This window comes from Pseudophryne corroboree, chromosome 1, assembly GCF_028390025.1.
Source record: "Pseudophryne corroboree isolate aPseCor3 chromosome 1, aPseCor3.hap2, whole genome shotgun sequence".
Taxonomy (NCBI): domain Eukaryota; kingdom Metazoa; phylum Chordata; class Amphibia; order Anura; family Myobatrachidae; genus Pseudophryne; species Pseudophryne corroboree.
This window is the reverse complement of record NC_086444.1, coordinates 361,476,339-361,502,239: the sequence shown is the minus strand read 5'-3', so window position 1 is coordinate 361,502,239 and position 25,901 is coordinate 361,476,339. Positions and strand designations below refer to the sequence as shown.

The 25,901-nt window shown below is 44.4% G+C and overlaps 2 long non-coding RNA genes across 2 annotated transcripts; one reads left to right on the top strand and one right to left on the bottom strand.

Moving 5' to 3' along the window:
• Positions 1-11,422: 11,422 nt before the first annotated feature.
• LOC135070377 (uncharacterized) lies at positions 11,423-15,671 on the bottom strand. The gene is made up of 2 exons (XR_010256594.1): positions 15,542-15,671; positions 11,423-11,632 (listed from the first exon to the last, which is right to left on the bottom strand). It is a non-coding gene; the product is annotated as an uncharacterized LOC135070377 (long non-coding RNA).
• A 566-nt stretch (positions 15,672-16,237) lies between these two features.
• Positions 16,238-20,486, top strand: LOC135070272 (uncharacterized). The gene is made up of 2 exons (XR_010256493.1): positions 16,238-16,367; positions 20,277-20,486. It is a non-coding gene; the product is annotated as an uncharacterized LOC135070272 (long non-coding RNA).
• The last annotated feature ends 5,415 nt before the right edge of the window (positions 20,487-25,901 follow it).

Genomic DNA, 25,901 nt, shown 5'->3' with positions numbered 1-25,901 from the left:
CATTGTGAAACAAATGCGTAGCATGGTGGTGGTACTGGCTAATATCTGTGCCTGTGCCCGTAGCGTGTTACCTGGCAGTGACCTCAGTGACCCATATCTGCAGCATTGGTACAATATTGGGCAACAGATCATCATGATGACTTAAGTCTCTGCAGTTTTAGAAGACCCCATGGGCACTGCTTGCTGTATTTGTGGCACCCCGATGACGTGACCCCTTGGATGTTTTACCAGGCAACACACCGCAATTAGAAACTCGGAAATTCCTTGCGGCAAATTCCTACGGGTTACACAGTATTCGGCTCATTGTATCAGAAGATATCTGATTATTGTAACTCCTAAATTGCTGGACCTTATTTTCATTCCATACGGGAAACATTGTAACCAGCTGTAGAGATCTCCTGGTGTATGTAACCAGCTGCTTTTTATTTATTTTTTCAATAGGATTGAATATCTGTTTTAAAACCGTTTCTACAAAGTATCTGTAGGTGACGCTTGTCACACTTTTATGATTGTCACATATTTATTATTCTGTATATTGGTTTGAACCAATATAGCTGGAAAGAATCCCCACTGTAGGCTTCCCTATTCCTTACAATCAAAACAAAACAAAAAACCCTCCTGACTGACTCCACACTCTTCATCGGGGACCGTCGGTACAGTCTTCATTGGCAGTTTAGCAAGTTCTAATTCCCATACTAAGGCAGGGAACCTTCCACTGCATACAGCAAAGGAATACTGTACTGTACCTCCCAAGCCCTACAAATTGGAGCACACGTCCCATGAAATAGAGACTGACCCACAGAAATTGCAGCAGCTGTGATGTACAAGTCTCATGATCTCCTACTAAATGACAGTCATGTCATATTGGCTCATATTGGAATTAATTATTTTTATAACTTGCTATTCTGGGGTCATGTCACATCAGGAGATACAAGGAGAGCAGACCATATAATGTATCCCACAGATATATATTAATTCCATCTCCTTACAGAATTTATTACATATCATTTATTAAGAGGTACGGAGTAACCGAATGTGAATGAGCATATGTACAGAAAGCCTTATTCTTCTTTGCAGTGTTGTGTATGGCTATGCCTCCCCTCTCCTGTCCCTGTCACCCCTGTCCTGTCCCATCCCTGCCACCTCTGTGCTGGCCCTGCCTCCCTACTCTCCTGTCCCTGTCACCTCTGTCCTGTCCTGGTACCTCTGTGCTGGTTCTGTCCCTGTCCTCGCTGTAATGACCCTGTAATCTGTGTCCTGGTCCTGTCACCTCTGTCCTGTCCTGGTACCTCTGTGCTGGTTCTGTCCCTGTCCTCGCTGTAATGACCCTGTAATCTGTGTCCTGGTCCTGTCACCTCTGTCCTGTCCTGGTACCTCTGTGCTGGTTCTGTCCCTGTCCTCGCTGTAATGACCCTGTAATCTGTGCCCTGTCCCTGTCACCTCTGTCCTGTCCTGGTACCTCTGTGCTGGTTCTGTCCCTGTCCTCGCTGTAATGACCCTGTAATCTGTGTCCTGGTCCTGTCACCTCTGTCCTGTCCTGGTACCTCTGTGCTGGTTCTGTCCCTGTCCCCGCTGTAATGACTCTGTAATCTGTGTCCTCGTCCTGTCACCTCTCTTGTCCCCCTCACCTTTATCTTGGTCCTGTCAATTTTGTTCTTCCCCAGTGTACTGTCCCTGTTATCTCTATATTGGTCCTGTCATCTCTGCCCTGTCCCTAGCACCCTTCTCTCCTGTGCCCTCTGTGCTGTCATGGCCCTGTCCTCTCCCTGCCACCTCTGTCCTGGTCCTGTCACCCATCTCTCCTGCCCCTCTGTTCTGTCCTGCTCCTGTCCCCTCTGTCCTGCTCCAATCCCCTCTGTCTTATTCTGGCCTGGCCTCACTGGACTATCCCTTTCATCTCAGTACTGGCCCTGCCACCCCTGCCCTGCCACTGTCCCTCCTGGCAGTGGCGGATTTAGCGGGGGGCGATTAGGGTGAACGCCCCCCCCCTACATATACCGGCACCGGGATGGAGGCCGGGTCCTGGCGCGGTATTGGGAATGGGGTGGAGAGCGGTGCAGCGCGGCGGGGTACGAGGAGAGAGAGGAGCGTCCTGACGCGCGTACAGCGACCTCTGTTCTGACCACGCCCCCTCCTTCCTGTACGCGCGTCAGGACGCTCTCTCTCTGTCTTCGTCCCCCGCCGCGCTGCACCGCTCTGCACCCCGTTCCCAATACCGCGGTGGGACCCGGCCTCCATCTATGAGGTGGGAGTGTGTGTGTGTGAGTGTGTGTGTGTGTGTGTGTGTGTGTGTGTGTGTGTGTGTGTTTGTGTGTTTGTGTGTGTGTGTGTGTGTGTGTGTGTGTGTCTCCCATCTCCCCCCCCCCCCCCCCCTCTTCTCCCTGCATTATTTGGCTGAATTTTGCCTCATTCTGTGTGCTATGTAATTTTTGCCTCATACAGTGTGCTATAATGTGATTTTTCCCTCATTCTGCGTGCTATCATGTCAATTTCGGCTCATTCTGCGTGCTATCATGTGAATTTTGCCTCATTCTGCGTGCTATCATGTCATTTTTGCCTCATACAGTGTGCTATAATGTGATTTTTCCCTCATTCTGCGTGCTATCATGTCATTTTTGCCTCATACAGTGTGCTATAATGTGATTTTTCCCTCATTCTGCGTGCTATCATGCAATTTTTGCCTCATACAGTGTGCTATAATGTGATTTTTCCCTCATTCTGCGTGCTATCATGTGAATTTTGCCTCATTCTGCGTGCTATCATGTGAATTTTGCCTCATTCTGCGTGCTATCATGTCAATTTCGGCTCATTCTGCGTGCTATCATGTGAACTTTGCCTCATTCTGCGTGCTATCATGTCATTTTTGCCTCATACAGTGTGCTATAATGTGATTTTTTCCCTCATTCTGCGTGCTATCATGTCATTTTTGCCTCATACAGTGTGCTATAATGTGATTTTTCCCTCATTCTGCGTGCTATCATGTCATTTTTGCCTCATACAGTGTGCTATAATGTGATTTTTCCCTCATTCTGCGTGCTATCATGTGAATTTTGCCTCATTCTGCGTGCTATCATGTGAATTTTGCCTCATTCTGCGTGCTATCATGTCAATTTTGCCTCATTCTGCGTGCTATCATGTCATTTTTGCCTCATACAGTGTGCTATAATGTGATTTTTCCCTCATTCTGCGTGCTATCATGTGAATTTTGGCTCATTCTGCGTGCTATCATGTCATTTTTGCCTCATACAGTGTGCTATAATGTGATGTTTCCCTCATTCTGCGTGCTATCATGTGAATTTTGCTTCATTCTGCGTGCTATAATTTCAATTTCGGCTCATTCTGCGTGCTATAACGTCATTTTTGCCTCATACAGTGTGCTATAATGTGATTTTTCCCTCATTCTGCGTGCTATCATGTGAATTTCGGCTCATTCAGTGTGCTACAATGTGAATTTCGGCTCATTCAGTGTGCTATAATGTGAATTTCGGCTCATTCAGTGTGCTACAATGTAAATTTCGGCTCATTCAGTGTGCTATGATGTGAATTTCGGCTCATTCACTGTGCTACAATGTAAATTTCGGCTCATTCAGTGTGCTACAATGTGAATTTCGGCTCATTCAGTGTGCTATAATGTGAATTTCGGATCATACTGTGTGCTATAATGTGAATTTTAGCTCATTCTGTGTGCTATAATGTGAATTTCGGCTCATACAGGGCGGGATGTACTAAAGCAAAAATGCGGTAAAACCCCCGAAAACGGGGGTTTTACCGCATTTTCATATTTACTAACACCCTACCGCCGCGTTTTCGGCGTCCAGGGTATCGCCATCTCTGGATGGCGATACCCTATAGAAGCCTATGGGCTTCTTTTCGCCGACCGCCGCAACCCGCCGACACCGTCGACACCGCCGCAGACGCCGACCCCCCTCCCCCCCAGCTTACCTTCCTCCATGATGCCCCGGACCCGGAAGGTAATCTCCTCCTCCCCCTAGCAACGCAGCCGGACGTCCTTCCGGCTGCAGGGGGGAGGAGGAGGCGCCGGGAGCAGCCTGCTGCTGCTTCCCGGCATCTAGCCTGTGTGGGCACCCCATGGAGGTGACGGAGACCCCCCGCAGACCACCTAACAGGTATCGCGGGGGGCCTCTGTCACCGCATCGCGATGTTGATCGCATATGTTAGTACATACGCGATCAACATCGCTGCGGTAACCGGCGAGGTGCGGCGATGTATGTTAATACATCCCGCCCACAGTGTGCTACAATGTGAATTTCGGCTCATTCAGTGTGCTATGATGTGAATTTCAGCTCATACAGTGTGCTATAATGTGAATGTTGGCTCATTCAGTGTGCTATAATGTGAATTTCGGCTCATTCTGTGTGCTGTAGAAACAGAATTTGTCGGCAGATAAGACCCACTTGGCCCATCTAGTCTGCCCCTTTTTTTATTTTTTTATTTTACATTATTTTTATCTCTAACCTTATCTGATCCTTATTTCTTTGTAAGAATATCCTTATGTCTATCCCATGCATGTTTAAATTGCCCTACTGTCTTATCCTCTATCACCCCTGATGGAAGGAATGGCGATTCGCCAGTCTGTATCACCAGTGCGCAGGGTTCTCTCCACTAACTGGCAACATTTTATTAGTAATGGCAACAATAGGAAATTTTAGAAGCAAACGGGAAGGGCATTACTAAGTGGGAGGGGCTATGATTAGGGGGAGGAGTCATCATTCTTAAACCGCCCCCCCCCCTAAAAGTTAAGTCTAGATCCGCCACTGCCTCCTGGACCTTTGTCCTAGCCCCAAATTATATAATTATCCCTTTTTTTCAAGGGGTGGGGGCACCAAACTCTAACTTGCATCCGGGCAAAGGGGATGAACTTACGCAACTGCCTACAGTGTCACACAATATGTGAATGAGTATGAAATAAAATATATTATTGTGGTACGACCTTCTTCCCCAGAGTCACACAATACGTATATGAGTATGAAAATATATTACTGTGGTACCACAATCACCCACAATGTCACACAATATGTATATGAGTATGAAAATATATTACTGTGGTACCAAAATCACTCACAGTGTCGCACAATATGTGTATGAGTCAGAAATATTAATTGAACACGGCGGTTAAATTTCACCAACAGTGTCGCACAATACATGTATGAGATGAGTACGAAAGTATATTACTGTGGTTCCACCTTCACCCACAGTGTTGCACAATACAAATATGAGTCAGAAATAGTAATCAAACACTGTGGTTTAATTTTACCAACAGTGTTGCACAATACGTGTATGAGTACGAAATAATAATATACTGCGGTCTGACCGGCAGTGTCACAGTACTTATGAAAATAAAATAAAAACTGTATAGTACACTGGGGTACAGTGCACACACACACAAAAAATATATATATATTTTTAATAATTATATTTTTGGCTTTTTAGCTTTTATTATTTTAATTTTAAAATGAGGCGAAGCCCCTGGATGGACGGACAGAACACCTCTAGGTGGCCAAGCACCCCTTGTCAGATACACCAGCTGACAGACAGAGCACCCCTGGACTGATACTGTTAGGGGTCAGACACACAAGCCCCTCGATGTACAAACTGTAAACTGGGTTTAACACTGGGGCAGAGCTTCTGGATGTATATGGACAGATCACCCCTTGTCAGATACACCACCAGATGTCAGACAGAGCACCCCTGGACTGATACTGATAGGACACACTAGGACACATAAGCCCCTGATGTACACACAGCATACTGGGTTTTAACACTGGGGCAGAGCCCCTGGATGTATATGAATTATGGACAGATCACCCCTTCTCAGATACACCACCAGATGACAAACAGAGCACCCATGGACTGATACACTAGCCCTACAGTAGTGGCATAACTACCATGGGTGCAGGGGATGCGGCTGCTACGGGGCCCAGGCTGTCCAGGGGCCCGGGAACCGCTGCACCTCCTACACCAAATTAGTCACGCTGCTGCACTAGAGTGCTCCTGCTTCTCTGCTTGTGTGACAGAGCGTTGTGAGCAGGAGGAGCTGCTGCAGTACAGGTAGCATTGGCAGCCGGGCGCGGTGCTGCAGATCCCCTGCACCCCCCCCCCCCCCTCACCCTCCCAGGCCGGCAGGGATGCACCACTCAATGACATCACTATGGACGTGTTGAGGCATCACCAGGCCAGCAGCAGTAGAAGCTTGTATGGAGGAGGAGGCTGAGCCTGCGTTTCAGCAAGCATGATTCCCTTCCCTTATAGTAGTATATACAGTGGGGCAAAAAAGTATTTGGACATCCACCGATTGTGCAAGTTGACCCACTTAAAAAGATGAGAGAGGTCTGTAATTTCCATCATAGGACCACTTCAACTGTGAGAGACAGAATCTGAAAAAAAAACAAAAAACAGGAAATCACATTGTATGATTTTTAAACAATTTACTTGTATATTCTTGTGGAAGATAAGTATTTGGACACCTATCAAGCAGCAAGATTTCTGGCTCTCACAGGCTTGTTACTTCTTCTTTAAGAAGCTCTTCTATCTACTCGTTACCTGTATTAATGGCACCTGTTTGAACTGGTTATCTGTATAAAAGACACCTGTCCACACCCTCAAACATTCAGACTGCTACCTCTCCACCATGGCCAAGACCAGAGAGCTGTCTAAGGACACCAGGGACAAAATTGTAGAGCTGCACAAGGATGGGATGAGCTACTCGACAATAGGCAAGCAGCTTGGTGAGAAGAGATCAACTGTTGGTGCAATTATTAAAAAATGGAAGAAATACAAGATCACTGACAATCTCCCTCGACCTGGGGCTCCATGCAAGATCTCACCTCGTGGGGTATCAATGATCTTGAGAACAGTGATGAATCAGCCCAGAACTACACGGGGGGACCTGGTCAATGACCTCAAGAGAGCTGGGACCATAGTCACAAAGGTTACCATTAGTTACACACTACGTCGTCATGGATTGAAATCCTGCAGCGCCCGAAAAGGTCCCCATGCTTAAGCCAGCACATGTCCAGGCCCATCTAAAGTTTGCCAGTGACCATCTGGATGATCCAGAGGAGGATTGGGAGAATGTAATGTGGTCAGATGAGAGCAAAATCGAACTTTTTGGTATAAACTCCACTCGCTGTGTTTGGAGGGAGAAGAATGATGAATGGCATCCCAAGAACACCATACCCATTGTGAAGCATGGGGGTGGAAACATCATGCTTTGGGGCTGCTTTTCTGCAAAGGGGACAGAACGACTGATCCGTATTAAGGCCCTCATTCCGAGTTGTTCGCTCGCTAGCTGCTTTTAGCAGCATTGCACACGCTAAGCCGCCGCCCTCTGGGAGTGTATCTTAGCATAGCAGAATTGCGAACGAAAGATTAGCAGAATTGCGAATAGAAAATTCTTAGCAGTTTCTGAGTAGCTCCAGACTTACTCCTACATTGCGATCAGTTCAGTCAGTTTCGTTCCTGGTTTGACGTCACAAACACACCCAGCGTTCGGCCAGACACTCCCCCGTTTCTCCAGCCACTCCCGCGTTTTTCCCTGAAACGCCTGCGTTTTTCCGCACACTCCCAGAAAACGGTCAGTTTCCGCCCAGAAACACCCACTTCCTGTCAATCACTCACCGATCAGCAGAACGATGAAAAAACTTTGTTACGCCGTGAGTAAAATACCTAACTTTTGTGTAAAATAACTAAGCGCATGCGCTATGCGAACCTTGCGCATGCGCCTTAAGCGACTAATCGCAGTATAGTGAAATCGGTAATGAGCGAACAACTCGGAATGACCCCCCCAAGAGAGGATGAATGGGGCCATGTATCGTGAGATTTGGGGCAAAAACCTCCTTTTTCTCAGTAAGAGCATTGAAGATGGAACGTTGCTGGGTCTTTCAGCATGACAATGACCCCAAACATACCGCCCCGGCCAACTAAGGAGTGGCTCTGTAAGAAACATTTCAAGGTCCTGGAGTGGCTTAGCCAGTCTCCAGACCTCAACCCAATAGAAAATCTGTGGAGGGAGTTGAAAGTTCCTGTTGCCCAGCGACAGCCCCAAAACATGACAGATCTAGAGAAGATCTGCATGGAAGAGTGGGCCAAATACCTGCTACCAGAGCTGGATTAAGGCTTCGGGGGGCCCGGGGGTACTTAAGACAGTGGGGCCCTAAAATCTAAAATTAAAATCATAACATCTTTAATCACTACAAAGAAAATTACAATTCGGTGGTAAATTTGAAAGAATCTTTCATATACATGTATGTATATATAATATATACGTGTGTATATATATAATATATACGTGTGTATGTATGTATATATATATGTGTGTATATATATATTTACCTATGTACAGTGGTCAAAGCGGAAATTTTGAAGCTGGGGTATGGACAGAGCCGGCCCTAGACATAGGCAAACTAGGCAATTGCCTAGGGCATTTGGTATGCCTAGGGGCACAAGCAGTTTCTGCTGATTAAAATGATATGCGGCATGCATATATTCTGTGTGTAGCATTTTGTATTCAGATACAGCCACAGTTGCACACAGAATATAAACATGCTGCATATCATTTTAATTAGCAGAAGCTGCTTGTGCATCCTAGCCACACAGTAATACAAATAAAATGCATTTTCATAAAAAAAGGCGCTCAACATAAGCAGAGCTGCCAGCTGACTCACACAAGGCTTCTCCTGCTGCATGGAGTATTGAGGCAAGATGTATGAGGACACATCTGTATCCAAGCAGAGGCAGAGGTCACAGTGTTAGCGGCCGTGTGAGTGCTGTGTGCGGGTAGGTTGGTTGTGCAGTAGTGTTTGGCATATGTGTAAGGGGCATTAAGTGTGTTATGTGTTTAAATGCATTAATAATGTGCAGCAAATGTGTGTGGGGCACTATGTGTGTCATCATGTGTATAAGGGCATTACTAATATGCAGCATACAGTATGTGTAAGGGGCATTATGTGTGTCATTATATGTATAAGGGCATTAATAATGTGCGGCATATGTGTAAAGGGCACTACGTGTGTCTTTATGTGCATAAGGGCATTAATAATGTGTGCCATACAGTATGTGTAAGGGGCACTACGTGTGTCATTATGTGTATAAGGGCATTAATAATGTGTGGCATATGTGTAAGGGACATTATGTGTAAAAGGGCATTAATAAAGGTTGGCATAATGTGCAAGGTGCATTATGTTTATAAGGACATCAATAATGTGTGTCATGTGTAAGGGGCATTACTGTGTGGTATTATGTGTATAAATGCATTACTAATGTGTGGCATTATGTGTATAAGGTGCTCTACTGTGTGGTGTTATGTATAGAAAGGGCACTACTGTGTGGTCTAATGTGAATAAAGAGCAATATGGTATGGTGGAATGTGAATAAGGATCAACTCAGTGTGATGTAATGTGAATAAGGGGCGCTACTGTGAGGAGTAACGTATATGAGGTAAAGTGGTACTACTGTGCGATGTAATGTGCATAAGGGACACTATTGCATGATAAAATGTGAATAAAGTTGCACTACTTTGTGGAGTAATTTGAATTGGGGGTACTATTGTGTGGCCATGCCTCTTCCCAGCAAAAACACACCCCTTTTTGGGCTGTGCGCCAAATGTGCGCACTGTTTCTATTTAAAAAAATAGGGGGTAGTAACACCAAAACAAGGACTGCTATGGGTGAGGGGTGATGGTGCTGGGAAAGAGGTGCAGGGTCAGAGGCGGAACTAGCGGTGGTGCTAGGGGGCACCAGCCAAAATCTTGCCTAGGGCATTATATTGCTTAGGGCCGGCTCTGGGTATGGAAAAGTGAAGGTTGCAATTATGCAAGTGCCTCCAGGGAAGGGGGCATGGCCACTCAAAAGGAAGCGTGTCCTTCAGTGTAGTTTACACCATATACCCCTTATACACATTATGCACCACAATAGTAGGACCCCTTATACTACCTAGTACTGATGCCCCTTTCACATTATACCACACAGTATGAGCGTAAATTCACATTATACCACACTGTATGAGCTGAAGTTCACATTATAGCACACAGAATGAGCCGAAATTCACATTATAGCACACGTTATGAGTCAAAATTCACAATATAGCACAAAGAATGAGCCGAAATTCACATTATACCACAGAATGAGCCGAAATTCACATTATAGCACACGGTATGAGCCGAAATTCACATTATAGCACATAGAATGAGACAAATTTAACAATATAGCACACGGTATGATTCGAAATTCACATTATAGCACAAAGAATGAGCCGAAATTCACATTATAGCACATGGAATGAGGAAAAATTCAGGGAGAGTGACAGAGGGACAGGGAAAGTAACAGCAGGGACATAGGGACATGGAGAGTGACAGAGGGACAGGGAGAGTGACAGCAGGGACATAGGGACAGAGAGTGACAGCAGGGACAGGGAGAGTGACAGGGAAAGTGACAGCAAGGACATAGGGACAGGGAGAGTGACGGAGAGTGGGACAGCAAGGGCGTACAGTAGGGAATAGGGAGATGGAAAGGCAGCAGGGTAAGATTACCTACAGTATTTATCAGCGGCAGTGCTGAGGATGCTGTGGTCTGTGGTGCGGTGGATGAGGAGGCTGTGGCCGGCATGGTGCGGAGGAGGCGGAGATGCAGAGACGGACTGAGAGTGGCGGCGGGGCAGCGCGGGAAGCCCAGAAACGTGTATAAGATGAGTGTTTAATACACCTTTGTGAATTGCTTCAAAGACTCTGAGTGCCGCCTTGTCTCTTTTCAAATATTGCTACCAATTTGGAGGGCACACACACACACACACACACACACACACACACACACACACACACACACACACACACACACACACACACACACACATCTATCTATCTATCTATCTATCTATCTATCTATCTATATATATTTATATCTCTGTCTATCTATATAGCTATCTATCTATCTATCTATCTATCTATCTATCTATCTATCTATCTATCTATCTCTATATATGTCCATATTGCCTGGTTCTCCCAATAAACAGTCAAATGCAATATATATTACATACAGAACCCGGAGGTGCGGCACTCCTGGTGGCTTAGAGAAAAAAAGTCTGTATAGCAGCAAGTGAAGACAACGTTTCAAAGACTTTTATTCCGTCATTTTCATACCTGATGAAAATGACGGAATAAAAGTCATTTTCCAAGCTGCCAGGAGTGCCGCAACTCCGGATACTGTGTGTGCGTGTGTGTATATATATATATATATATATATATATATATATAATGTTGCAAGGACTGGCACTCCTTAGGATCCAAATAAATGATGTAATTGCCTTGGTGCCAGATATAGGTGATAATAGCAGAGTGAAGAAAGTCCGGCACTCAAAGGACTTGCTGAACAGCAGATAGCTGGTTTAAATGACGAGCTGACAGCGCAGCTTCAAAGAGTCAACGTTTCATTTATTAACATAAATTTCGTCAGGACAAGAACAGTTTACAAATCAAATAGTCTTACCTTATATACCACACCAGACAAACCATCCCGCACGCTGTGTTTGCTTCCTGGACGGGGTATGATGACGTCACCCCGTAGCGACGCGCGCTCTCCAGCGCCGTTTCCATAGTAACCCGCCGGAGGCATTCACAGCGCTATAACAACACAGAGTAATACACTTTAAAAAGACATGTGTACAAAAGTGAAAAACGACATCAGGTGTGCAAAAGGTTACTGCTGTGAGTGCTACAGAAGCATAACATATATTAAATATAGATACTGCATTACAATGATGTAATAACAAATTAGCATATATAACAACATACACCCAATGGAATCCACTGATTAGTAGTATGGTAAAAATCTATTATGCTGATAGCCTGGTTTTATGTTAAAAATTCAGACTAATAACAATGGTACCTGTATCTACTGGTATATGCTAATTTTATAACGTGGAAAAAAAATTGTAAATATTAACATGGTACTAAGATCGATGTTTAATCAGACACTATGAGGGCAGCAAAAGAATTGGCCATTAAGAATAGCCTATACATGACTAAAGAAAGCACCCCAAGTTGTTGGATTCATTGAGACCGTATGGTGAAAGTGTACGGAGCTCAAAAATCCAACGGGCTTCCCTACGTAATAACAGGGTACCTCGGTCGCCACCACGTATATTGGCAGGAATATGGTCAATGACCTTGTGTCGCAAACTTGCCAATGTGTGTTTAGCTTCACGAAAATGGCGGGCGACCGGTTGTTCTTGAGGGGTGCCAGAAAGGGCGGAGCGTATGGCTTGACGGTGCAGTGCCATCCTTTCCTTAAATTGTCGGATGGTCTTGCCCACATATAGTAAACCACATGGACATTTAATATAGTAGATGACATAAGAGCTTTGACAGGTTAAAACATGTTTGATATTAATTTTAATACCAGAATGTGGATGAGTAAAGAAAGAACCACATTCCATAGAGCGACATGTAGTGCAACCTAGGCACTTGTAGCAACCAGGCCGTCGTGTTAGAAAAGTCCTGGAAACAGTTGTGTCCATATGTGAGATGTCATTTTTGACAAGTATGTCACGAAGATTACGGTTTCGTCTGTAGCTTGGCATCAGCTTGTGATTATGAAGAAATTTTAAATCAGGATCTGCCGTGATTATAGGCCACAGTTTTTTACCGTTTTCCATAATCTTCTGGTTAAGAGGATGGAATTCCTGGACAAATGGAATTCTACTATCCCGTTTCTCAGTGGGATTTTTTGGAACAAGAGAATCCTCACGTTGGGTAGTTAACACCTGATGTTTAATGTCCATCAGACGGGTGATATTATAACCTCTAGTGACAAATTGTTTGATCATCAGATCTATACGTTGTTCTGCTTTTATAGGCGTGTCACAAGTGCGGATAGCACGTAGAAACTGGGATTTAGGGAGACTCTGAGATACAAAGCCAGGGTGTTGGCTATCTGCCCTTAATATGGTGTTTCGATCGGTCGGTTTCTTGTACAGATCGGTGGTGAGTTTCCCATCTTCAATGGTGACTTCGACATCAAGGAATTGTACCTGTTTGTCACTGATGGAGTATGTGAAGTGTATATTCTCATCCAAGGTGTTAACATGGTCCATGGCGGTTTGGAAAGCTTGGCGGGTACTGGTCCAAATGATGAATAAATCATCTATATATCTGGTGAGATATAAAATATGTGGCTGCATCGTGGGGTTTAACAAAAAAAGATTGTGGTCAATATCAAACATGAAGATGTTAGCTAGGGACGGCCCCACGCAAGATCCCATAGCACAGCCTCTCAGTTGGATGTACCATCGACAATCAAAAAGAAAATAATTCCTGGTTAAAGATAAGTGCAGTAGCTCACAAAAAAGTTGTATATCAGGACCACGGTATGCCAGGTTTCCAGTAAGAAATCTGCGGACGGCCTGTACACCCCTCTCATGGGGGATATTGGTGTATAGTGACACCACATCAACTGTACACAGATGACTGCCCTCTGGTAGTGTAGGGAATGACGATAATTTCCTAAGAAATGTGGAAGAATCCTTCAGGAACGTAGATTGATCCTGAATTAGTTCCTGTAGGAAACTGTCCAGATATTGTGATACAACGTAGTAGATGGACTCCCGTGCACTGATAATCGGTCGTCCAGGTGGACGAATGGGATTTTTATGTAGTTTCGGGATGGAGTACAAGACAGGTGTTTTTGGGTGATTGGTGGTTAGAGCTTGGCGGACTGTTTCTGTGATAAGCCCCTTTTCAGAAGCCTCCTTTAGAGTGGTATCCAATTCATTCTTGAATATATTGGTGGGGTCCGACCCCAACTCCTTATATACCTCTGTGTCATTCAATTGAGATTGTAATTCTTGACGATAATATTCAAGATCAAGGACCACTACCCCCCCGCCCTTGTCTGCGGGGCGGATGACAATGTCCTTGTAATTGTGTAAATTCTTTAGAGCCGTCCTTTCTGCTCTGGTGAGGTTATTTCTAGGAGGGACGTAATCGTTGGATATATCCATTGCATGTTTATTAAGAGTCCTAGAAAAGATTTTGAGTGAATTGTTGGAGGAGGAAGGATCAAAAGATGATTTGGGTTTGAATCTTTGCAGCTGAGATGCTGGAAGTTGTACTGGCTGCTTGTCAAAAAACTCTTTTAGTCTAATCTGTCGGGTGAATTTATGAAGGTCGACTGTCCAGGTAAATTTATCAAAAGGAGTGGATGGTATGAAGGAAAGACCTTTATTGAGAACACTTATTTCGTCTCCAGACAAAGTTCTTTTGGACAGATTAAACACTATGTCTTCTTCTTGACTGCGCGCTTCTTGTTTGTGGATCCTTTTCCATTGGCCGCCTCGCCGGGTTGTTTTGTTGGTGCCCCGCGTTGAGCGCGGGTACGAACCCCTAAAGGGGGTTTACCACGGGTTTTCGAAGAATCACCATCCTGATCGCTTTGTGATGACTGTGTGCCAGAAGAGTCGTTGTGAGCCCAATCACGTCGTTGTCGCCATCTGGGCAACCCTTGTCGTTTAGTTGATACACCTGGGTTGTTAACCCATGGATAAACGGAACCTTGTTGGTAATCCCTTTGTACTACCGTGAGCTTGTCGCGTTTAAATTTAAGTAAGTCCTGTCGATATTTGTCAACTTGCTCTTGGAGTTTAGTCATCCACTGGGTATCCGGGTCATTTTTGAACATGTCGTCCAAAGTAGCCTCAAAAGCATGGATGTTGTCTTTAATCTTGGTTAATTCCCGTTGAGATTCTTCGATAACCAAGAGTAGTAAATCAAAACTACATTTATTTAGTACTGCTACCCACCGTCGGCAAAACTCTGAGTTGAATTTACCGATGGTGGGTGCATTTTTGATCCGGAAACCCCTGGGGATCAATTTTTTGCGAAAGTAATCGCTCAGAGTGGAGCCATGTAAAAAATAATCAATCTCTTTCTTTTTTAGTTTAAGGAGTTTGAAAAAGATTTGTTCATTAGGCATGGTGCTCTCAAAAGTGTCCGTAATCTCAGGAAATAAAATGCCTTCTGCTTCGCTCTCAGAGAGAGATAGCACTTCTCCTAGTGGCAGAGGAACATCCCTGTATCCACTGTGGGTAGATTGCTCAATACCCGTTGCCATATTTTTTCAGCAGTGTCAAACACACCAAAAAAAATCCAAACGGAGTGAAAAACGTGAAAAATCAAGAAAAACAAGACAGTCTGTATCCCGGTAATAGAGTAGGGGGTGCCTTGTCAGATGTGAGGGCCAAGGGTAGTATCCATCCTTTTGCAGAGACGGACAATTGCTATGGCTACCCCACTCACATATAATGTTGCAAGGACTGGCACTCCTTAGGATCCAAATAAATGATGTAATTGCCTTGGTGCCAGATATAGGTGATAATAGCAGAGTGAAGAAAGTCCGGCACTCAAAGGACTTGCTGAACAGCAGATAGCTGGTTTAAATGACGAGCTGACAGCGCAGCTTCAAAGAGTCAACGTTTCATTTATTAACATAAATTTCGTCAGGACAAGAACAGTTTACAAATCAAATAGTCTTACCTTATATACCACACCAGACAAACCATCCCGCACGCTGTGTTTGCTTCCTGGACGGGGTATGATGACGTCACCCCGTAGCGACGCGCGCTCTCCAGCGCCGTTTCCATAGTAACCCGCCGGAGGCATTCACAGCGCTATAACAACACAGAGTAATACACTTTAAAAAGACATGTGTACAAAAGTGAAAAACGACATCAGGTGTGCAAAAGGTTACTGCTGTGAGTGCTACAGAAGCATAACATATATTAAATATAGATACTGCATTACAATGATGTAATAACAAATTAGCATATATAACAACATACACCCAATGGAATCCACTGATTAGTAGTATGGTAAAAATCTATTATGCTGATAGCCTGGTTTTATGTTAATATTTACAATTTTTTTTCCACGTTATAAAATTAGCATATACCAGTAGATACAGGTACCATTGTTATTAGTCTGAATTTTTAACATAAAACCAGGCTATCAGCATAATAGATTTTTACCATACTACTAATCAGTGGATTCCATTGGGTGTATGTTGTTATATATGCTAATTTGTTATTACATCATTGTAATGCAGTATCTATATTTAATATATGTTATGCTTCTGTAGCACTCACAGCAGTAACCTTTTGCACACCTGATGTCGTTTTTCACTTTTGTACACATGTCTTTTTAAAGTGTATTACTCTGTGTTGTTATAGCGCTGTGAATGCCTCCGGCGGGTTACTATGGAAACGGCGCTGGAGAGCGCGCGTCGCTACGGGGTGACGTCATCATACCCCGTCCAGGAAGCAAACACAGCGTGCGGGATGGTTTGTCTGGTGTGGTATATAAGGTAAGACTATTTGATTTGTAAACTGTTCTTGTCCTGACGAAATTTATGTTAATAAATGAAACGTTGACTCTTTGAAGCTGCGCTGTCAGCTCGTCATTTAAACCAGCTATCTGCTGTTCAGCAAGTCCTTTGAGTGCCGGACTTTCTTCACTCTGCTATTATCACCTATATCTGGCACCAAGGCAATTACATCATTTATTTGGATCCTAAGGAGTGCCAGTCCTTGCAACATTATATGTGAGTGGGGTAGCCATAGCAATTGTCCGTCTCTGCAAAAGGATGGATACTACCCTTGGCCCTCACATCTGACAAGGCACCCCCTACTCTATTACCGGGATACAGACTGTCTTGTTTTTCTTGATTTTTCACGTTTTTCACTCCGTTTGGATTTTTTTTGGTGTGTTTGACACTGCTGAAAAAATATGGCAACGGGTATTGAGCAATCTACCCACAGTGGATACAGGGATGTTCCTCTGCCACTAGGAGAAGTGCTATCTCTCTCTGAGAGCGAAGCAGAAGGCATTTTATTTCCTGAGATTACGGACACTTTTGAGAGCACCATGCCTAATGAACAAATCTTTTTCAAACTCCTTAAACTAAAAAAGAAAGAGATTGATTATTTTTTACATGGCTCCACTCTGAGCGATTACTTTCGCAAAAAATTGATCCCCAGGGGTTTCCGGATCAAAAATGCACCCACCATCGGTAAATTCAACTCAGAGTTTTGCCGACGGTGGGTAGCAGTACTAAATAAATGTAGTTTTGATTTACTACTCTTGGTTATCGAAGAATCTCAACGGGAATTAACCAAGATTAAAGACAACATCCATGCTTTTGAGGCTACTTTGGACGACATGTTCAAAAATGACCCGGATACCCAGTGGATGACTAAACTCCAAGAGCAAGTTGACAAATATCGACAGGACTTACTTAAATTTAAACGCGACAAGCTCACGGTAGTACAAAGGGATTACCAACAAGGTTCCGTTTATCCATGGGTTAACAACCCAGGTGTATCAACTAAACGACAAGGGTTGCCCAGATGGCGACAACGACGTGATTGGGCTCACAACGACTCTTCTGGCACACAGTCATCACAAAGCGATCAGGATGGTGATTCTTCGAAAACCCGTGGTAAACCCCCTTTAGGGGTTCGTACCCGCGCTCAACGCGGGGCACCAACAAAACAACCCGGCGAGGCGGCCAATGGAAAAGGATCCACAAACAAGAAGCGCGCAGTCAAGAAGAAGACATAGTGTTTAATCTGTCCAAAAGAACTTTGTCTGGAGACGAAATAAGTGTTCTCAATAAAGGTCTTTCCTTCATACCATCCACTCCTTTTGATAAATTTACCTGGACAGTCGACCTTCATAAATTCACCCGACAGATTAGACTAAAAGAGTTTTTTGACAAGCAGCCAGTACAACTTCCAGCATCTCAGCTGCAAAGATTCAAACCCAAATCATCTTTTGATCCTTCCTCCTCCAACAATTCACTCAAAATCTTTTCTAGGACTCTTAATAAACATGCAATGGATATATCCAACGATTACGTCCCTCCTAGAAATAACCTCACCAGAGCAGAAAGGACGGCTCTAAAGAATTTACACAATTACAAGGACATTGTCATCCGCCCCGCAGACAAGGGCGGGGGGGTAGTGGTCCTTGATCTTGAATATTATCGTCAAGAATTACAATCTCAATTGAATGACACAGAGGTATATAAGGAGTTGGGGTCGGACCCCACCAATATATTCAAGAATGAATTGGATACCACTCTAAAGGAGGCTTCTGAAAAGGGGCTTATCACAGAAACAGTCCGCCAAGCTCTAACCACCAATCACCCAAAAACACCTGTCTTGTACTCCATCCCGAAACTACATAAAAATCCCATTCGTCCACCTGGACGACCGATTATCAGTGCACGGGAGTCCATCTACTACGTTGTATCACAATATCTGGACAGTTTCCTACAGGAACTAATTCAGGATCAATCTACGTTCCTGAAGGATTCTTCCACATTTCTTAGGAAATTATCGTCATTCCCTACACTACCAGAGGGCAGTCATCTGTGTACAGTTGATGTGGTGTCACTATACACCAATATCCCCCATGAGAGGGGTGTACAGGCCGTCCGCAGATTTCTTACTGGAAACCTGGCATACCGTGGTCCTGATATACAACTTTTTTGTGAGCTACTGCACTTATCTTTAACCAGGAATTATTTTCTTTTTGATTGTCGATGGTACATCCAACTGAGAGGCTGTGCTATGGGATCTTGCGTGGGGCCGTCCCTAGCTAACATCTTCATGTTTGATATTGACCACAATCTTTTTTTGTTAAACCCCACGATGCAGCCACATATTTTATATCTCACCAGATATATAGATGATTTATTCATCATTTGGACCAGTACCCGCCAAGCTTTCCAAACCGCCATGGACCATGTTAACACCTTGGATGAGAATATACACTTCACATACTCCATCAGTGACAAACAGGTACAATTCCTTGATGTCGAAGTCACCATTGAAGATGGGAAACTCACCACCGATCTGTACAAGAAACCGACCGATCGAAACACCATATTAAGGGCAGATAGCCAACACCCTGGCTTTGTATCTCAGAGTCTCCCTAAATCCCAGTTTCTACGTGCTATCCGCACTTGTGACACGCCTATAAAAGCAGAACAACGTATAGATCTGATGATCAAACAATTTGTCACTAGAGGTTATAATATCACCCGTCTGATGGACATTAAACATCAGGTGTTAACTACCCAACGTGAGGATTCTCTTGTTCCAAAAAATCCCACTGAGAAACGGGATAGTAGAATTCCATTTGTCCAGGAATTCCATCCTCTTAACCAGAAGATTATGGAAAACGGTAAAAAACTGTGGCCTATAATCACGGCAGATCCTGATTTAAAATTTCTTCATAATCACAAGCTGATGCCAAGCTACAGACGAAACCGTAATCTTCGTGACATACTTGTCAAAAATGACATCTCACATATGGACACAACTGTTTCCAGGACTTTTCTAACACGACGGCCTGGTTGCTACAAGTGCCTAGGTTGCACTACATGTCGCTCTATGGAATGTGGTTCTTTCTTTACTCATCCACATTCTGGTATTAAAATTAATATCAAACATGTTTTAACCTGTCAAAGCTCTTATGTCATCTACTATATTAAATGTCCATGTGGTTTACTATATGTGGGCAAGACCATCCGACAATTTAAGGAAAGGATGGCACTGCACCGTCAAGCCATACGCTCCGCCCTTTCTGGCACCCCTCAAGAACAACCGGTCGCCCGCCATTTTCGTGAAGCTAAACACACATTGGCAAGTTTGCGACACAAGGTCATTGACCATATTCCTGCCAATATACGTGGTGGCGACCGAGGTACCCTGTTATTACGTAGGGAAGCCCGTTGGATTTTTGAGCTCCGTACACTTTCACCATACGGTCTCAATGAATCCAACAACTTGGGGTGCTTTCTTTAGTCATGTATAGGCTATTCTTAATGGCCAATTCTTTTGCTGCCCTCATAGTGTCTGATTAAACATCGATCTTAGTACCATGTTAATATTTACAATTTTTTTTCCACGTTATAAAATTAGCATATACCAGTAGATACAGGTACCATTGTTATTAGTCTGAATTTTTAACATAAAACCAGGCTATCAGCATAATAGATTTTTACCATACTACTAATCAGTGGATTCCATTGGGTGTATGTTGTTATATATGCTAATTTGTTATTACATCATTGTAATGCAGTATCTATATTTAATATATGTTATGCTTCTGTAGCACTCACAGCAGTAACCTTTTGCACACCTGATGTCGTTTTTCACTTTTGTACACATGTCTTTTTAAAGTGTATTACTCTGTGTTGTTATAGCGCTGTGAATGCCTCCGGCGGGTTACTATGGAAACGGCGCTGGAGAGCGCGCGTCGCTACGGGGTGACGTCATCATACCCCGTCCAGGAAGCAAACACAGCGTGCGGGATGGTTTGTCTGGTGTGGTATATAAGGTAAGACTATTTGATTTGTAAACTGTTCTTGTCCTGACGAAATTTATGTTAATAAATGAAACGTTGACTCTTTGAAGCTGCGCTGTCAGCTCGTCATTTAAACCAGCTATCTGCTGTTCAGCAAGTCCTTTGAGTGCCGGACTTTCTTCACTCTGCTATATATATATATATATATATACTGGAGGCTCCGGGGCGCATTTACCATTTGAGGAGTGCCGGGCTATATGTATATATGTGTATACATATATATATATATATATATGTGTATATATATATATATATATATATATAAATGTGTGTGTGTATATATATATATATATATATATATATATATATATGTGTATATATATATATGTATATACGTATATATATATATATATATATATATATATATATATATTAATAACCCAGAACCTAATACTGCTCTTACTATTGCTCTGATGATGGTGCTGGCTGGGTGCTGGCTGGGTGCAGGCTGGCTCCACACGCTGTCCTCCCTGCAGCCTGCGCGCCCAGCCAATGGCTGAGCCACAGGCTGCTGCTCCACAGATGAATGGACAGCTGAGCCGTCGCTCAGCTGTCCATCCTGTATACACTCCCTGCGTGCGGCGCCGCTGCCGCCAGCATCTTACTGCAGTGAGCCGCGCAGTATTGAGCCGCCGAGGGAATGGGGACAGAGATTGCACAGGTGCCCTGCATGTGGAGCCGCCGCGCAGGCTCCCGGGAGCGCAGCACCGCAGATCGGACTAGAGATCCGATCTGTGGCTGCAGCGGGGGGCCCATTTAAAAAGGGGGGCCCAGGGTACTTATCCCTGGGGCCCCCCTCTTAATTCGGATCTGAGTATCCCGGGGCAGTTAGGGTTAGGCTGCAGAAAGAGGGTTAGGTTTAGGTTGCAGGGAGGGAGAGTAAAGGTGCATACACACGGAGCGATATAACTGAGCAATTTTGACTATATAGTCAAAATCGCTCAGAAAGTTAGTGCATATCTCTCCATGTGTACACAGCCAGCGATAGCGATGCGCGTCCCCGCCAGGTCACTATTGCTGCTAAAAATAGACTGTGCAGGCAAGTCAATTTTGGCTATGTCGCTGGGAAAGAGAAAGCATCCCCTTGCTAAAATGAGTTAGCCAAAATCGCCCATAGCCAAAATCGCTGGAAAAGTTAGTCAAAATCTCTGGTAAAGTTAGTCAAAATCTCTGGAAAAGTTAATCAAAATCTCCTACTGCCAGTTCAAGGGAAATCGCTCAGTCAAAATCTCTCCGTGTGTATGCACCTTTAAGGTGCATGCACACGGAGAGATTTTGACTATGAGAGATTTTGACTGAGCGATTTCCCTTGAACTGGCAGTGGGAGATTTTGACTAACTTTTCCAGCGATTTTGGCTATGGGCGATTTTGGCTAACTCATTCAAGCAAGGGTACGCTTTTTCTTTCCCAGCGACATAGCCAAAATTGACTTGCCTGCACAGTCTATTTTTAGCAGCGATAGCGACCTGGCGGGGACGCGCATCGCTATCGCTGGCTGTGTACACATGGACAGATATGCACTAACTTTCTGAGCGATTTTGACTATATAGTCAAAATCGCTCAGTTGTATCTCTCCGTGTGTATGCACCTTTACGTTTAGGGGGAGGATTAGGGTTAGCTGCCTCCTGCACCCCTGTCAGGATTTCAAGCAGTTGGGATGCCGGGATCAGTATCCTGTACCCAACTCGCCTGCAGTGTAGGAGTAGTTATCACCAGGCCGGTCAGTTGTCTATCAACACGTGTGAGCTGACTTCCCACATGTGGACTGAAACTGGAATTAGAATGCACACTGATCTGGATTTCCACAAAAATCATTTAAATGAAGTTCAAAAAAATGAAAAAAGAAAAGTATATAAAAGTAAAAATAAAAAAATAAAATTGTAACGAAATTAAATAGATTTTTATTTATGTTTATTTTATTGACAAAGCATTTTAAATATTGGTGTCCTGAGATGGACATCACCACTAGGAGGGTACTTTGACAAATACTGACAGTGACGTACTATGTTTCATTTCCTCATGCAAGTGCAAGGGCTACTCTCTACAGCTGCATGTGACTTGTGCATAACTGTCGTTTTTTTAATTCCATCAGTAAATAACTTGAAAGATTTTTCCTCAGCATCATTACTATTGCAAATTAATCAATCCAGTGATGAATTACCTGAGAACAGATCGCTAGGTGTACATTACAGGTTGGCTCTTTTTTTTTTATTCCCGAAAATGTTTTTATTGAGAATTTTTCAATAATGAATACAAACAGACAATCGGTATCAAAAAGCCATGTAGCGTTAGAATTGTACAAATCAGAATGTGATAAGATGGAGGGGATCATAAACCGTCATCTCAAAAACGTATTCTTCAAACAACTCCCCAGAGATATAAAGAATGGCAATACACATAACCAATAAAATAAACAGATTCAAAAGAACATTCAACCACACATTCATACCACAAGACACACAGGCGAAAAAAGGGAAGGGGGGGGGGGGGGGGGAGGAGTTCAGGACTGCCCTACCAGTAGTCATATAGAGAGTAAATTATTTTTTGTTTTTTAAAAACACATATTGGGGCATTAACAGAACAAATAGACAAAATGATCAGTCATCAGACACAGTTTTGTAAGATGTCAACGAAAGGCCATCAAACAGTTGTAATATATGAGTGCGCTGCAAGGGAGCTAAGGATTCCACCAGGGGGCCCCATTTCTTATAAAAGTGGGTTACTTTGGTACCTAAATCTGGCAAGGTGGATTGCCTCTCAAAGTATAATAGTGTTATCAAAGAGGATTTCAAAACTTCCAACCTTGGGTGGGGGGCACGCACAGATCCATTGAGTTAAAATCAGTTTCTTCCCAACTATAAGAATCACCCATAATAGGGGAATAAAATTTGAGTGAGAGCGAGGTAAGTTCCAGGTCAAAACAAACATGCCCAGAATCCGGAGTCAGGGGGATGTTAATACCAAAATTGTGGCTTATGTACCATTGTACCTTGTGCCAAAACTTCATTATCTTGGGGCAATGCCAGAAATTATGCATAAAGGAGGCATCTGGTGCCTTACACTAGGGGCACCTGCCTGATTCCGCAGGAACCATATGTTTCTGCCTTCCCGGCGATATATAGGCTCTGTGTAAAAACTTGTAATGAGTTTCCTGCAGTTGTGATGAGTGTAACACTTTAAATACATTTGGTACAACTTTAAAGGTATCTGCCCAAGCTACATCCCGGGAAAAATCAACACTCCACCTCTGTGACCAAAGTAACCACATCTTATTTAACTTATTATCCGTAGGTAGTAGGTCCCAGTAAATCCACTGGGTCTTAAAAACGAGTTTTATGGTAAGAACTTACCGTTGTTAAAACTCTTTCTCCGAGGTACACTGGGCTCCACAAGGATGTACAATGGGGTGTAGAGTAGGATCTTGATCCGAGGCACCAACAGGCTCAAAGCTTTGACTGTTCCCAGAATGCACAGCGCCGCCTCCTCTATAACCCCGCCTCCCTGCACAGGAGCTCAGTTTTTAGTTAACCAGCCCAATGCAGTAGCAGGAAAAGAGACGACAACGGTTAGCAGCCACATACACCACACTCTCACGACAAGAGAAGTGTCAGCGGCTAATGCCATACCAACCCGAAGAAGCTAAGTGCGTCAGAGTGGGCGCCTTGTGGAGCCCAGTGTACCTCGCAGAAAGAGTTTTAACAACGGTAAGTTCTTACCATAAAACTCGTTTTCTGCTGCAGGGTACACTGGGCTCCACAAGGATGGACAATGGGGATGTCCTAAAGCAGTTCCTTATGGGAGGGGATGCACTGTAGCGGGCACAAGAACCCGGCGTCCAAAGGAAGCATCCTGGGAAGCGGCAGTATTGAATGCATTGAACCTTATGAACGTGTTCCCGGAGGACCACGTAGCCGCCTTGCACAATTGGTCAAGGGTCGCACCACGTTGGGCCGCCCAAGAAGGTCCAACAGACCGAGTAGAATGGGCCGTAATCTGAGCAGGAGCTGACAGACCAGCCTTCACATAAGCATGTGCAATCACCATTCTAATCCACCTGGCCAGGGTCTGCTTGTGAGCAGGCCATCCACGTTTGTGAAATCCAAACAAAACAGAGAACCAGATTTTCGAATAGAAGCAGTTCTCTTCACATAGATACGGAGATCCCGTACCACATCCAAAGACCGCTCTTTGGGAGACAAATCAGGAGAGACAAAGGCCGGAACCACAGTCTCCTGATTAATGTGGAACGAAGAAACCACCTTAGGTAAATATCCGGGACGAGTCCTAAGAACCGCCCGGTCACAGTGAAAAATCAGATATGGGGAACTACAATACAAGGCACCCAAATCCGACTCTCTTCTAGCAGAGGCAATAGCCAGCAAGAACACCACCTTAAGAGAAAGCCACTTAAGGTCAGCTGAACCAAGGGGTTCAAACGGAGGCTCCTGCAACGCCTCCAAAACCACCAACAAGTCCCAAGAAGCCACAGGCAGGACATAGGGAGGTTGGATACGCAACACACCCTGAATGAAAGTATGAATATCAGGTAAAGTCGTAATTTTTCTCTGAAACCACACCGACAAGGCAGAAATATGAACCTTGAGGGAGGCCAGACGCAGGCCTAAATCCAGGCCCTGCTGCAGAAAAGCAAAAAGTTTGGCTGTACTAAACTTGGAAGCGTCATAATTGTTAGATGCGCACAAAACAAAGTAGGAATGCTAGACCCTATGGTAAATCCGAGCAGAAGCCGGTTTCCGGGCCCGCAACATAGTTTTAATGACCTCTTCAGAAAAACCCTTAGCCCTCAAGACGGAAGCTTCAAGAGCCACACCGTCAAAGACAGCCGGGCTAGGTCCTGGTAGACACAGGGGCCCTGAACGAGGAGGTCTGGGCGTTGTGGAAGTAGAATTGGATGCTCTGACGATAGGCCCTGCAGGTCTGAGAACCAGTGCCGTCTGGGCCACGCTGGAGCTATGAGAAGCAGAATTCCTTTTTCTTGCTTGAACTTCCGAATTACCCTGGGCAGGAGTGACACCGGAGGGAACACGTATGGCAGCCGAAACCTCCACGGCACTGTCAGCGCATCCACGAATGCTGCTTGAGGATCCCTTGTCCTTGCTCCGAAGACCGGAACCTTGTGATTGTGTCGAGACGCCATCAGATCTACGTCTGGAAGACCCCACTTTTACACCTGGAGTTGAAACACTTCTGGATGGAGGCCCCACTCGCCGACATGCACGTCCTGACGACTGAGAAAGTCCGCTTCCCAATTCAGGACTGCCGGAATGAAGATTGCCGATATGGCCGGTAGATGGCGTTCCGCCCAATGTAGAATCCATGAGACCTCCTTCATTGCCAAACGGCTTTGAGTGCCGCCTTGATGATTTATGTAAGGCACTGTGGTGGTGTTGTCCGACTGTACTTGAACAGGACGGTTCTGAATTACATGCTGGGCCAGGTTCAA